Genomic DNA, 12155 nt, shown 5'->3' with positions numbered 1-12155 from the left:
AAAATAATGCACTGCCGTACACGACAGAGCTGTAATACTTGATATTGGAGTACATTGGCACATAACATTTAATTATAAATTCAACCAGAATTCTTAAATTTGCATCTGGATTTTCCGTTGTCACATATAATCGCAATAATCTAGCGGCCTTGGTGAGCCACCGAGAATGTACAATTTTCCCTGGTTTGATGTTAGCTAGATCCACCGGAACCACGCCGCTAGAAATTGCATGGGCCATGTCGTATAAGTACTTCGAATCGGTGGAAAATTCAATTTTTTCTGGAGCAGGGGGCATATTTTGCAACTCAATTTTCTGGAAGCCGTCCACCACCTGAAAATATATAATAATAAAATAATTAAAAATGGTTGACAATTATAATAAATGAGTGATAGCAATAACTTACCGGAAGAGTTTCACAAGTTTCGATTTGACGGCTCAGTTTTCCGGTTGCCGATCTTGGTCCAGTGCTGGTTGATTTATCCAAAGCTTCAAACAAATGCCGAAACGGAAGTTCGTTGAAGTGTAGAAGGCAAACGAACCAATGCAATGGTCTTTTTAACAGCAATTCGAATCGTCGTATAATTCCACCGTGTGGGCCAGTGTTTGTTGGCTTACCGTCAGTGCATATTCCAATTAATGCATCCAGTGATATATTTTTATCGTTGAAAAAACCATTTAATTTGGTTGTTTTGTATTCAGCGGTTTCATGTTCCAGTCTTACGTAACCAATCAATTCAGAATTGGGTTCTCTCAAAATAACAAGATGAGGTTCTTTTACCATCCTAGTATGATACTTCTCATCAATTTTATCTATCGTTAAAGTATCATCTTTTCTGCCATCGAATGAAAACGCTAACAAATTGGTATCATCTAACCGTTTGCGAAGCACTTCTTGTCTGCATTTCTCTTTTTCTCTGCGAACTTTCGATTTATCCATGATGAGAGGTTTCCCATGCTTATCTTTAATTTTAAAATCTTGCAAAAGAGCGGTTCCCAATGCTGATGCTACTCTGTCAGGCACACCAAATCTGTCACATACCAAGGCAAAGTTAAAACAATCGTATCTCTCTGTGTATTGTGAACTTGTGCTTCTATCCATATCTTCTTGAACCGGTGGCGGTGCGTATGTTGAATCATCGGGATCTTGGTATGTTGGCATTGATGACATAGACGTTGCTCCTTGCTCTTCAGTTTCCATCACAAATGCATCCATTGTTAGTCTTCTCTGATTATGTTGATCGTGCATGAACTCTTTGAGGCGTTCGGGAACCCAGCCGCATGCACATGGAGCTGCCTTCAAATCGCATTTACATGTTCCAATGTAAAAAATTGTTTCCAGAGATTTTACATACTCTGTAAATTGTTGGGTGTTGTTTCTTCTCTTGATTTGCTCTTGATACTTGTCAAGCAATTTATTCAATTTATTAAATACACTTTTTTTCAGCATTATTTCCATACCAAGTTTTTCCCAAATTCCAATCAACTTATCTTGTACTTGAATAGTGAATGATTTATGGGAAAACTTATTTTGTTCTGTTTTAGCACGTTCGCTTAAGTAAAAATAATATCTCAAGATATCCAGATGGGTTGGTAAATTAAGATCAGTTAAATCAGTAGACACACCAAAAACAGTAACATCATGCTTGGGTATATGACTCATTGGGTTTTCGATAGTTGTTGATGTAGTTGCTTAATCTTGCGGTGTAGAGGATGGTGGATTCATTGTAAACTTTTTGATTTGGAATGGTCACTTCACTTATTATTTTTTTTGAAATATTTTTTTATCTGAAATTAGCACTTCACACTTTGAGTTCTTCACAACGACTTAATGCATTCACAAAAACTGTTGCGTTATATATGGTCTACGAGACGAGGTAATAAGAATGAAATGGTAATTTCAATTCTACCTGCTGTGTCTTGTGGTGGCTTAAAAAAAACAACACAAGCAATTTTACGATCTGCAATTGTGTCACAGTGATACCTTCATTGTTTAAAAGGGTTGCGGTGCATTCCAGTGATACCTTAATTGTTAAAATGGTTGCAAAAAACGCGCATTTCTTAAGAAGGTGCCTTAAAATACCCACAAAAAGGGTTGTAAAAACAACCTTCATTTCTATAAAAAAAACTACACAAGTAAGTTTACGACATGCAGCTGTGTCTTAAAAAACGCACACAAGCAATTTTCCGATTTGCAATTGTGTCACAGTGATACCTTCATTTTTTAAAACGGTTGAATAAAAAACCCACACAACTATGTTTACGACATGCAAATGCATCACAGTGATGCCTTGGTTTTAAAAGGGTTGTAAAAACGCTAATTTCTAATAATATTTTTTAATTTCTTTTCTATTACTAAGTTAAATTCATTTTTTCATTTACATATGTTCTGACTAAATAAATTTCTAAAGAGAAAAATAAACTCCAAAAAGAAAAAACATAGGCATTTCGCTGATTTTTTCATGTAAAGTGCAAAACCGGCGATTTTTTGAAATGTTTGTATGGTGAACCCCCAGGGGGGTTCCAGGGGGTGTGCCACTGGCATCGGGGGGTCGGGCCTCCAAAGTTAGTGGGGGTCGGTCATACATTTGCACTCGATTGGAGCACTCTAAATGGGTCAAAGTGGGATTTTTCAAAATTTGCCCCTACCCAAAAGTTCGACCCAAATTGGGGGACATCAGAATTCGTTTTAGAGGTATGGTTCCTTCGGCAAAGTTTCTTATTTTGATCCCTAGAATATGATTTTCACAGAGCAATGTGCGATTTTTTTGCCTCCCCACAAATCGACCCGGCGTCGTACGTATGTTACGCGAAAAATCATCCAAATAGAGAAACAAATCAACAAGAAAAAGTTAGATGCGTATATATGTATTGTATGTACAAACGTATGTACACATGCATGTTTGCAATGTTCTAATATCTAAAATTGCTATTAAAAATCACCGAAAGTACGCGTAAAGGATAAGTAAAACAAAAATGCAGCAATTCACTAAGTATTTTATATGCAGAATTTGATATTTATTGTTCGGGTGATATGCTTCACCAAAGGAGCGCGTAAGCCAAAATTTATAAATGCACCAAAGTTTATGATAAATGTAAGTACATACAAATGTCTCACGGTAAATTATATACAGGGTGTCCCAGAAGTAACGTGCCAAACTTTAGGGGAAGGTAGGTGGGGGGGGTGAGCTCCCTGATAAACAAAAAACTTTCAGGTAAAAGTGTCACCGTTTTTGAAATATTTACATTTTTTCGAATTTAAAAAAAATCGTGCCTTTTCATGTGTTTTCTTTAACTGCAACTACAAACCGGGCAATACTTAGTAAATTTTTTATGTAAAATACTTCCAGATAGTTGCCTCTCCATACTCAAATGCAATGTAGTTAAAATATATTAAGGAACCATCATAAAATTAGGACTATTTCTGGATTTTTAACTTTTTGATATTTTCTTCCCCAACTTTGACTATCTCGGGTGAAAAAAAAAAGTACTGAGCTATAACTTTACATTACATAAAAAAATTGCTCATTTAATAAAGATTTCAGAAAGGTGCCACACTTACTGTTTTGAATAGAAAAAAAAAAAGTTATAGCCGCTTTTGTGGGTAAAGGACTGAGACACGCTAGAATGTATTTAATAGATTTAAATTGAATTTGCTCTTGTTACCGTCAAATGACATGCTAAATAGTACAAAGGTACATTATTACCTGCTCCTGACATTATTTTGTGTTACTTACCGGAATTCGGACTAGAGTCTATAACAAGGGCTATATCTATCAATATTTTTTGTGAAGCATGGATTCACGTGAAATAAAATATACATGAGTCGTTTGAAGAGAAATTTATTCATTTATTGATAAAATATGCTCAAATTGGCGACCTTCTACTCTAATACAAGCTCGGCACCTTTTAAGAAAAGACGCTTTTAGAGATCTTAAACTCAATTGGGCTATCTCAGCAGCAGCTCCATTTATTTGTTCCCGCAAATGCTCTTCGTTTTGAATTGTTTTTGAATAAATTTTGTCCTTAAGACAGCCCCAGTAGAAAAAATCTAATGGATTCAGGTCTGGCGATCTAGCGGGCCACGTGATTGGCCCGTATCGTCCAATCCATCGGCGAGGATAAGTTTCGTCTAAATGAGCTCTTACTTCACGCCCGTAGTGAGCAGGGCACCCGTCATTTTGCAGCCATAGTCTTCGCCGCAGGTTTAAGGGTACATCTTCCAAAAGAGTTGGAAGCCGTTCCTGAAGGAACTCTGAATAACTGTGAGAGTTGAGCGTTGGCGGCAGTTCCACAGGTCCCAATATCTGACAATTAAAAATACCGCACCATAAATTTATTTTGTACCGGTACTGCGAACGATCTTCTCTCATTTCGTGAGGATTGTATATCTGCCAACTGTGAAGGTTATGTAAATTAAAATAACCATCACGTTTGCATGATGATTCATCGCTCCAAATTATTTTATTAAAAAAGTTGGGGTCTGATTCATGCATTCGCAACATTTCACGGCAAAATCTAACCCTCGACAGGTAATCTCTTTCCTGTAGAGCCTGAACACGTTGAATGTGGTAGGGATGAAATCGATGGTCTTTTAAAGCTTTGTGAACTGTAGTTTTTGGTATTCCCGTCCGTCTTTCCATCATTCTTACTGAAGTCGATGGAGCTAGTTCCACTTCCTCCTATTTATATACTTTTTGGCTGGCGAAATATGTAATTTTTCAATTTAATAAAAAAGCGTATTTAACCCCATTACTTTTTTTTAATATTGAATGGCGCAACACAACAACTCTTTTTGTTGCACGAAACCCTTGAACACGTGGCTGTCATCTATTTCTTCTGTTTCGACATTTCGGTATTTTGCATTTCTTTCATTTTGACGTCATTCGCATTGTCAGATTTTTGAAATTCGTTTTGGTTCGCCATTCTGCTATTTCATAATTCTTTCATTCTCATGTCATCCATCTTCTATTTCTTACCTTCCACTGCCGTTCGCATCGTCGAACGTGCCTGTCAAACACTGCCGCCATCATGCTTTTCAGTTTGGCAGGCACGTCCGCTGTTAGAAAGAGAATAGACAAAAAGGGGCATAGGATTCCATACTTGTAAGTATATACGATGGTGTCGGTTTTGTAAATGTGTCGTGTACATCCCAACCAGCATTTCAGTAAACGTTTTTAAAAATAACTTAAATTAAGTTTGCTATAATAAGCGTTAAATAAGCATTTTTAATATTAAGCTTATTAAAAGTTTTTTCAAATAAACCTTTAATAAGTTTTGAGAGCGAATTTTTATAAATAACTTAAACTTATAAATGAAATGTAAATGCCAACGACATGAAGTGGTAAATATAAAATTTTTTCAATCGTACGTGACGTGTTTACGTTTTTTAAAATATATTATTAAAAGAAAAAATTAAATAAAACCGATGTGGTAAAAAAAATCCAATCCAGGACCCGCTGCGCTAATCGGTGGAGCATTCGAGTCTTCAAATGATGAGTTCCCCTTATTCTTTCTTAGTTTAACATTCAATTAAAAATGTATTAAATTTTTTTCTGAAAAGTTCATCAATGAGAATGGCGGCGATGAAGCGGAATATATAGCTGCATCGATGTCGCTTTTCCAATTTGCCAATAACCGCAAATAATTGAAAGCACGCAACAAGATGTAATAATTAACTTTTTTATGCTTAATTTGTATGTGTTATTGTGAATTTGTATGCTAAAATGTCTATTCCCTATTTATATTTTCGCGACAGTAGATGAGTCCGCCGAAAATTCGCATTTCGTTTAGTTTTTAGATGTTAAGCAATCTATGTATGAGTTTTTAATGAAATATCTTTAAATAAAGTGTTATAACAATGTTTATAAAAAGCTTTCTTTTGAAAATTTTTAGTAAGATTATATTCATACGCTTATAAAAAACTTTTTTTGAACCTTTATTATAAGTTTACACTTTTACGCTTATAAAAAGCTTTCTTTTGAACATTTATTACAAGTTTATATTTCTACGCTTATACCCAATGTTCCTTTTCGATTATATTACGCTTACTTTCAAGCGTTTTATAAACAAAAAATCAACGTTTTGTAAGCTTAATGTTTATAATTGAAAACTTAAAAAAAACTTTCTTTAAGTTTATTTTGCTTGTTGGGATGTTTATTTATAAACGTATGTGTTCCTTTTCTTTCGTACGTGTTTATTGATATATCTGTACTGTAGTGTTTTCGGACGGTACTAGCCATGATAAAAACATTTCAAGGTAAATTCATTCTCTCAATTCGTCGGCCATGATTTTGTTCTGACGTTTGCCAACATTTTAAAATCATATAAAATTGAAAATAATAAAATTAAATTGTTCACAATTGTTGTTGTTTGAGATTGAAAATGAGAATGTGTGTGTGAGTTTGAGTTTTGATTTTAAAATTATAATGTTGGCAAACGTCAGACTGCCTCTCAATGGTTTTACCTTGTTATGTTTTTATCATGGTACTAGCTCTTACTGCCAATATAGGAGTAATACATGTATGGTACAAAGAGATATTTTTATTTCTCAATACCAGGCGCTCATACATATGAAGTAGCAAGTTTTCTATATGTATAAATTTGTTTGTGGAACTTTAAAAATTTTTTTTTGTAGAAGCCTTTGAACTGTACAAAGTAGAATTTTGGAAATTTAAAAATTTATACAAACAATTTTGTACGTAGAAATAGAAAACTAGTTACTTCACATGCATGAGCGCCTGGTATTGGGAAATGAGAATATCGTTCTTTTCAAATAAAAACTGATCATAAAGGGTGGCCGCGCGAAAATTAGCACATATGTATTTTGAAAAAGACATTATATATATGTGGATAAACCATGGACTGAATGATAAAAGCTGCTATCATTTGATGGTTGTTATGCTTGATTATTTCATGTTCTGCAGATTTTCCAATCTTTAAAAGAAAAAAGTTATAGAAACTAATTGTCTTGGAACATTTTTCACTCAGTTTTCAAGCAACCAAAACTATAAATTTGTACAATATGTTCATGTGAATCAAGCTGCGTTTCATGCGTGGAGGAGTCCAAGCACAACCATTCATTCGTAGGACATGGCTTAGCCCGCGTGGCCGCTGTGCATTGATACGCGACACTATGTCAATATCGTTTTAAAGTTCATACACCTCATTATTCCATCATTTAAACTTACATATTTTTCTTAGTGTATAAAATTTGATTGGAACTGAATTAGAGAATGCACACATAGCAAAGTGTTCATTCATCTGGAAGCTAATTCAGTATTGAATTCTGTTTACTTCAGCATTCTCAGTTTTTCATTCAGGTATTTACTACCTTACTGTGTGAAATCAATTTTTTTTTAATGATTGTAGATTGAAAAAAATATAAGTCACACTACCAGACCAAAGGAAAATTAATGAAATCCTACTTGTAAATATTTCATGATTAAAATTTTAAATGATTTCACAGTTTTACAGCTCTGACGGAAAGTCAAGAATTTCGTAATCGACTCAATAGTCAACTTTTGGCCAAATTATTACGGCAAACTTTTAATTGGCTTCAAAGTCATGCAGGTTTCATATGTAAGTACATATGTATATATGCAACATCATCATGTAAAAGTAGTCAGTTGAAAGCAACGTAGAGTAGTCGAGGTGTAGTCTTTCCTAGTTGAAAAATACTGAACTTATAGTTCATTTATAGTTAGTTGAGTTCGCTTGTATGCTATCTTGTAGGTGCATGTAACCGCTGACTGCTTAAAGGGACCGTTATTTAGAAATCATACTTCTACAGCCAGGACCCAGTCGCGACGTTAGGCGCTTTTAACTGAAATAAGAATAAATAATTAGTTCTTTAGTTTAACATATTTATAAAATTTGTATACTTTGTTTCATTGTGTCCTCGTGAGCTTAATCGTAAGCAAAGTGCCAATAGTTTTATTCCACAACGTATTTTTTGTAAGATTTCGTTGTTTCCGATTTACAAGTGAAATCCTCGTCCATGCTTCGGCCAGCGCATGTTGGGTTACAACTACATAATGAAAATGTGAATTAAATTCGCGCGTTAAAGTAAAATCGACAGATATTTGCGTTGCGTTGTCAGTTACCTAGTGGACTAGTTTTGGGTCAGTGGTGTGCCAGGTGCTAAAAATAATACACAAATTTTGTATATGAAAATTTGATTGAAAACTAAATGAGTGTAATTACTGCAAGCTTATCCGAATGATTATGCATTGGTAGAATGATTACCCATTGGTGAAATTACATAGCGTACTGGCGTAGAAATAGTACTTGCGTGATGGTGCGGAACTTGCGAGACAAGAAGTACTTGCGATAAGATGCTATATTGCGGAGCTTGCGGGGTGAGGAGCTGACCTACGATGTGGGCAAGCTAAAAGTAAACAAACAATAAAATATATATTTTTCTAAATAAATAAAAACTAAGTTTTCTATTTTCTTTTAATGATTTACCTTGATTTAGAGAAACCGGTCTCTTTTGTTGTTTTTGCGCCTTATTGAGGTTCTTTATCAACTGGTACATACGCGTTTTAAAAAATAATTTCTTCACATCATCGCTGGCACTAATGTGTTGCGAACATGCGTTGAGCTTAGCCAAATATTCTGAGCAAGGCTTTATTTTGTCGCCATTGTATGTCTTCAACTCGATCTCCAAGCTTTTGATAACATCCAAAAAATCGCTGGATGGCTTGGTCAAGGAGCCTCTGGAGACTTCGTCAACCCAAGTGTACATATGCTCCTTTGAAATATATTGCGCTAAGCCCAACTTTCTGATAATGAAACCAGCGATGTATTCCAAGGCATCCTCGTGCTTATATCTACGCCTTGCTCGACCTCATTGGGAAACGCTAGCTCATTAGAAAATGCGAATTCCTCGGAAACCACCTTATCATCAGTAAGAAGGCCTTTTAGATTTTCTACTGATGTGTCACTGAGGCGAAGCCACCCGGTATCGTCGGTTTCCACATTTCCTCGAGCAGCGTAGCTTTCCGTGTTACGAGCTAATATAAGATATTGAGTATATAGTTTGGAATCGAAGAAAGCATATCCCTCCTTCACATATTCATACAAACTTCTGAGAGAATTGTTGCTTAGAAGAACTCCTTTCTGAAAAGGTAACAGCGCCTGCCGCCCAGTCACCCTAGTATGCTGCATGCAATCGTCCATTTTCGCTAATATCTGCGTTTGCAGTTCCAACTCCATGCCAAAGGGTTTCTTTGATGCCATTGACTGGAACGTGGTAAACTTGCGGTTAAAACGTCGAACTAATCGTTGACCACGGATATGAATTCGGCCGTTTCTAAAGCGTTGTGCATATTATGCCCCATCGCATAACATTGTCTAATTGCGCTTGCCGTGTTATGGGAAAACAGTTGGACAGCCAGCTTTACCTTTTGCCGTCCTGCGTGATGAACCGTGAGGTGTGTTTCTGTTAATTTGTATGCAATTGATGCATCTGACACCGAAGTCAAAGTGAGCAACTGAACAATTGTTTGATGCGTAATTGAGTTTCCTTTGAACACATAACCTGTGTCGAGGAAATGGTCCGAACCAACTTTAGGAGATGAGGTACGTCCGCAAAGACAAAAATCTTCCCGTTGATAGCGGGGTTCGGAAACCAGGTTTGCTCTAAAAATAAATATAATATAATAAACTATGGTGAGCTACATACACAGTTTCCCACCACAGTTAACATTCAGTTCCTTCCACAGGGACTGATTCCCTGCGCCCATATCGGATACTATTCCTACCACGGTGAACCCTACTTCTTGCAATTTGACTACATGATTATCCAAAATCTATTTGGTCATCTTGCAGTCATAGGCGCAGAATACCGGTTGCTTCCACGAGGCCTTCAATCCACGCGCGATTGCTAACTGCACGTATTTGCAGGGTTTCCGAACAGCGTCGGATGTAGCACCGTACTCGTAAACCGATTCGACTTTCACCTCATCGAAGCTTAAAATACACAGCCTGTCCGCAACCGGCACCTCATTTCTGCTTTTCATGACATTCAATGAGAAGCTCAACACACCTTCGTCCACTGTGATTTTTTGTAGCCATTTTCGAATGGTTGATTGATTCACAGGGAAAGGAAAACCCTTACTACATAAATACCCATAAGCCCTTGGGCCTGCCGCGTGCAGCGCAATAGCAGAAGAAATATCTTTCCATGCCCAATGGACTTTCTTATCCGCATCACGCAGTTTGCGTACCTGACCATTTGTAAAAATGGACAAAACAAAGTTTTCTAATTTCTCCAGCTCCTTAACGCGCGCTTTCAGGTTTGCTACTTCTGCTTCGAGCAATTCAACTTGGCAATCTATTGGTCTAAAGCAAAAACAGTTAGTATATCTCAATTTTGCATTTACATTTATATTTACTCAGTTTGGGTTGCAATATCGATAAACTTGGAAGAAGTTTCTTCCCAATCGCAAAGACTCTCAATCGCTAACGGTAAGGCATTGTCTAATAGCCTCACCCTTTTACGATCGGAACCTGACATAAAATCGGCCGATGAGAAATTATGTGAACACAATTTCGCCGCAGGACTTAGTTGGACTCCGCAAGAGTCGGACCATTTTTTTTTCTTTTTATATCATTTTGTGGGACATGGAACATCTTGACTCCTTCTTGAGTCCATGTTTTTCGGCACAAAACACAACTTGCTTTCGGCATTTAGAATTAACTATATTAAAAACGAAATTTAATTAGCATATATGGTTCTGCACTTGAGACTGGCAACTTAATTGAAAAATTCGAAGGGGCAACAGTTAATTTTATTTACCTTTTTAAATTAAAATTTAATTACTTATTAATAATAAATTACCATTTAATCAAAATAAATTAATTACTTATTATTATTAATCAACCATTTAATTAAAGCAAATTTATAAGAAACCATTTAATTAAAAGAAATTAATTACTTGTAAAATTAATTACATATTAATAATTTTCATTGCATTATTAATTTTTATATTTGACTAACATTAACTAGCTAAAGCCTTTAAATTATATGTACATATATAACTCAATGGTCAAAGCAACATCGCAAAATATATAGAAAAAGGTTTTTTCTTAACAGCGGTCGTCCCTCGGCAGGCAATGGCAAACCTCCGAGTGTATTTCTGCCATGAAAAACAGTTTCTCATAAAAATACAATCGCCGTTCGGAGTCGGCGTAAAACTGTAGGTCCCTCCGCTTTGTGTGACAACATCAAGGCGCACACCACAAGTCGGACGAGAAGCTCGGCCAAACACTAACATATGTGTAAGCGCCAATCTATTATTATTATTATATAACTACATACATGCTGCTAAGCAAAATAAACATGTACAAGTATTGTATGCAATCTCGCACTTGTGAATAGAATTCTCACATTTTCGAAAAAAGTATTTAAGATGATATTTCTACTTAAGGATTTTATTTGATATATGTAACTTAGAATAAATTTGTGTCCGTCAGTTAGCTTAAGCTGAAATAGGCCATTTTCCCTTTAAAGTAACTCTTATTATAGGTGTATCTCTTATTTTATCTAATTATATCTTAATTAAATGTTAAACCCTCGAAATTCACTTAAGCTAATTTAAACGGACACAGAAATGTACCAAATATAAAGGAGCCAATAAATAACAGCTAAATCCGTCAAATTACTTTCGTACAATTGGCCTTTTACATCAATTTTGCCTTTTACCTTTTTTGTTGCCTTTTACATAAATTTGTATACATTTTACTAAAGCAACAAAATGACTTCAGATGTTATTTATTGCCACAAAAATTTATTTTAACCCCACTGAAATTAGTAACGCTTACATTTAAAAATTTAATGTAATTTGGAAATATCATCTTATGAATAAGCACGGCTGAAATAACTTATTTTAACTTACATACAAAACACTTTAAACGGAGAAGCAGCGATTATACGTGTGTGTGTGTGTTAGCCGGAACTCAGTGTCCCCAGATGCGTTAGTCGGAAATGCGCTCCTATGAAGCAGGAAAAATGTAGCACAAAGAAACCTGGAAAGAAAAGGGTTCTCTTGTTAGATTGTTTGCTTATAGCCACTTGTTTTAATTAAAATTACGTGTGTGTGTGTTAGTCGGAACTCAGTGTCCACAGATGCGTTAGTCGGAAATGCGCTCC

The 12155-nt window shown here is 35.6% G+C and overlaps 1 long non-coding RNA gene across 1 annotated transcript; it reads right to left on the bottom strand.

Moving 5' to 3' along the window:
* Window positions 1–7405: 7405 nt before the first annotated feature.
* Window positions 7406–8383, bottom strand: LOC118755140. Its single transcript, XR_004994986.1, has 4 exons — window positions 8204–8383; window positions 8104–8140; window positions 7882–8027; window positions 7406–7823 (listed from the first exon to the last, which is right to left on the bottom strand). It is a non-coding gene; the product is annotated as an uncharacterized LOC118755140 (long non-coding RNA).
* Window positions 8384–12155: the final 3772 nt, after the last annotated feature.

Source organism: Rhagoletis pomonella, unplaced genomic scaffold (genome assembly GCF_013731165.1).
Source record: "Rhagoletis pomonella isolate Grant_MI unplaced genomic scaffold, Rhpom_1.0 Rhpom_scaffold_05464, whole genome shotgun sequence".
In the NCBI taxonomy this organism is placed as follows: Eukaryota; Metazoa; Arthropoda; class Insecta; order Diptera; family Tephritidae; genus Rhagoletis; species Rhagoletis pomonella.
Note: the sequence above shows the minus strand (reverse complement) of the source record. Positions and strands in the feature narration are given on the sequence as shown.